The sequence below is a fragment of the Lolium rigidum genome, chromosome 3, assembly GCF_022539505.1.
Source record: "Lolium rigidum isolate FL_2022 chromosome 3, APGP_CSIRO_Lrig_0.1, whole genome shotgun sequence".
NCBI classification, from domain to species: domain Eukaryota; kingdom Viridiplantae; phylum Streptophyta; class Magnoliopsida; order Poales; family Poaceae; genus Lolium; species Lolium rigidum.
The window spans coordinates 132,837,523-132,841,100 of record NC_061510.1 but is presented as its reverse complement, the minus strand read 5'-3'; positions in this window follow the sequence as shown (position 1 = coordinate 132,841,100).

Genomic DNA, 3,578 nt, shown 5'->3' with positions numbered 1-3,578 from the left:
TGAAGTTGCTTGTGAACATTGCTGTCACAGATCTCTGCGTGCATGGCGAGTAAATCAGCAAAATCTGCAGGCAACTCATGATCAACCTCCCGCAAGAGGGCCCTGACACTCATAGGGACCAACATGTCTCCTGACCTGATTCTTGCGGTCATCCTTGATGATCATGTTGTGCATGATCACACAAGGCTGCATCACCTCCCGCATTTGGTCGTGAGACCAACTTAGAGCAGTGTACTGGTGTTGCTGTCAAAACCCACCGGCGAGCAGCAACGGGCAACACCGTAGAGCCGGGAGGCTCCCAGGACTGCTGGTGGATCCTGGTCCCTCGGGCGACGGCCCGCAATGCCTCTGGCGCACGTCCTGGCGGTTGCGAGGGCGTGCCACCCGACCTATACCGGTCAGGAAGGTGATGGATTGCTTCGTCTAGTTTCCTGCATGGCAAACACGTAAACATTAAATACGAGCCCCGATCGGCTCTTAAGTTGTTCTGTGGATCGGCTCAAGGAGCCGATTGCCCCATGGTTCATGTTAGATTTACGATGGCATGGGGATCCTGCTTTATCAATATCAAGCTAAACCAATCTACGACAGTCTAGGGTTTTCACCGCATAACCGGAACATCCTACGCGTAATTGAGCCTAGCAGACACGTAAGATGATGGGAAACCAGCCCTAACGAGGCCTAAAAACCAACGTGAAGTTGATCCCCGGAACAATCCCTTTAGGGCTTAATAAACCACACCTTACGCACTACCGGATCGTTCAACCCGTTTGCAAGGCCTAACCATGCAGATATCAAACTAATCCTTGTAGAACAAGGAACGACTATAACAGATTGGATCTACTAAACAAAGATAAAGCACGATGCTGCCCTTACACCTAAGATAGGTGTAAGGGCAGCTAGATATTGAGGGGCAACGTAGCTAAGCAAGCATATCGTAAAGGCATCGACGTAAGCCCCAAAACATCTAAGATAAGGGTGTTGCTCGCCATCAAAAAGGCTTCAGTACGAGCAACACCAATAACGAATAAACTGATACTGCCTAGATCGCAAGATGCGATCTAGGCAAAGATGTTGCTTACCCGGGAGAAACCCTCGAAAGAAGGGGTGGCGATGCGCCTAGATTGATTTGTTGTGAACGTGATCGTCCTCCTTCTCAATAACCCTAGATACATATTTATAGTCCGTAGACTCTCTAATTTGGGAATAAACTCAATCGTATACGAGCTAAACTCTATCTCTTAATTCTAACAAAGTCTACCATAAAATAAAGATACACGGGCAATATAGCCCAAATTCACGCACAACGCCGGTTCAGAGACACTCCATATGCATGTCTTCCAAGCCCATCTTCGGTCACGGCCCACCTCCTGCTCTGGCTAAATTCTGGTGGTAACAACTGGACAATTGCAAATTGAGCTTTGAGCACACCAAATGCCCGCTCGACATCCTTCCTGCAAGCCTCCTGTCGCGAAGCAAAGTGACAATTATTCTGACCTGATGGAGCCAGGATTGTTTTGACAAAAGTGTCCCATTTTGGATATATACCATCGGCTAGATAATGACATATTGGTGGCTATTGATCTCATAGTTGCATGTTGGAGCATGAGCTTCCACTAGTTTGCTGAACACCGGCGACCGTTGCAACACGTTGATGGCATTCTGTCATCCCGTCATGCCAAAGAAAGAATGCCAAATGCACAGGTTATAATCTACGACAGCTTCAAGCACCACACTATAATATCCATGACGTTCTTTATATATACCTTGCCAAGCAAACGGGTAGTTCTTCCATGACCAGTGCATGCAATCGATGCTTCCAAGCATCCTAGGAAATCTTCTCGCATCATTTTGTGACATGATCCTTGCAGTCTATTCTTCAGTTGGCCCTCTCATTTAGTATTTGCCAAGCTTTCCCACCACATCTTGGCAAAACTTGTACATGCACTTCAATGGCAGTAGAAGTCGTCATGTGTATCGGCAGGTGCTCCGTATGCAAGCATCCTCATGGCGGCGGTGGACTTCTGAATCGACGAGAACCCAGCAATGCCTACAACGTCGTGCTTCAGCTTGAAGTATGGGTCGAAGTCTCGAACGTCGTGGAGGATATTCATGAACAAACCCTTGCTCATCCTATACCGGCGCCGAAAATTGTCGGTCCGCGTTGCATCATCTGCGAAGTAGTCATTGTGCAGCATGGTATGCCCCTCCATCCTCGGTTGGGCTTCGACTTTTTTCTTCCCGGCCTTGATCCTCCGCGGCGCGGCCTCTTTCGCTTCACCGTCTCGGTGTCAACCATGTTCTAGAGGGAAGCGATGCTCAGCAAATGCTCCCGAATTTCGTCGTCGAAGGCTTGCTCGTCTTCCAGCAGTCGGACAAGCATCTCGTCGTCATTATCCATGTCTGAAGCAAAATTAATCATTAAAATTTAGTCACGGCAGACGAGGCAACGAACAGCGAACTATCACGCCTACCTGACAAGGCGTCGAACACTTTATGTGCGTGGAGGTGGGGCGGATTTGACACTGCGTTTTGGGACACGCTGGCGAAGCGATGACGGTGAAAAGGCCGGCGAGAGAGCCAGCCGCCACGACGGTGTCTGACTTAGAAAAGATCTGCCGTCGAAATGGCCGGCAAATCGAGCGACAGCGGAGGGGTGAGAGGCGGAAGGGAAAGCACGACAAGAAATAAAAAGTGGGAGGCGCGGATTTGGGGGCGCGGCTGGAGATGCGCCGAGTAGTGCTACGGTGGACCAACATTATCGCTACTCGACCTCCACCCTCGAGGAAATCTCGGAAGCCGTGTACTGAGGAAACGGTGTACTGAGCTATGAATGAAACGCCGTAAGTTGGTACGCCATCGTGGGTCGTCAGTGTGATGTGAGAGAAGAGAACAGGGAGCCTCAAAGCATAGAATACGTTCCATCCTCCTGAACGCGTCGCATCCGTCGCTAGATTGATCGCACATGATCCGTCGCATGACACGCCTCACGCGACACACTCCTTCGTTCTCAGCTCATCTCACGTCTCCAACTGGTGGTCGATGGGAGCCCTGTATTCTGGCGTTGGGGCCCGGGCAGGCGGCAGGTCAACCAAGGAGGCCTGGAAGGGCGAGACGGTGGCTACACGGATTTACGCACCCACGCAATCCGGTCGCTAGTTTAGTGGTGCGGTACAAGTATATGCGCGCGCGTCCGTCCGGCTGCACGTGAAGCCCCATGCGCCGTTTGGGGATTCCAACAAAATATTTCCTGGGAATGCCGCCCCGATCCGCTCATTCAATTCTCCATCGGACGGAAAGCCGCTTTAGTTTCCATCGGACGCCGGGCTGGCCTCGCCTGCCTTCCTGGCGATGGAACGGGTGGGGGTGCCCCGGCACGACGGGACGTTTTCGCAGCGCCACCACCAGCTCGCTGATTTACTTCCCGTCCGGTCAGGGCTAAAAGCATCTGCACTTATTATCGCTGCAATCCAGGTTCTTGGAGGTGACCACGTCGGGGTCACATTTGCATTGGAGATGGATTCGGGGTCGCTTCACGTTCCGAGTCGTGTCTTTACGCCATGTGAGCGGCTCGACCT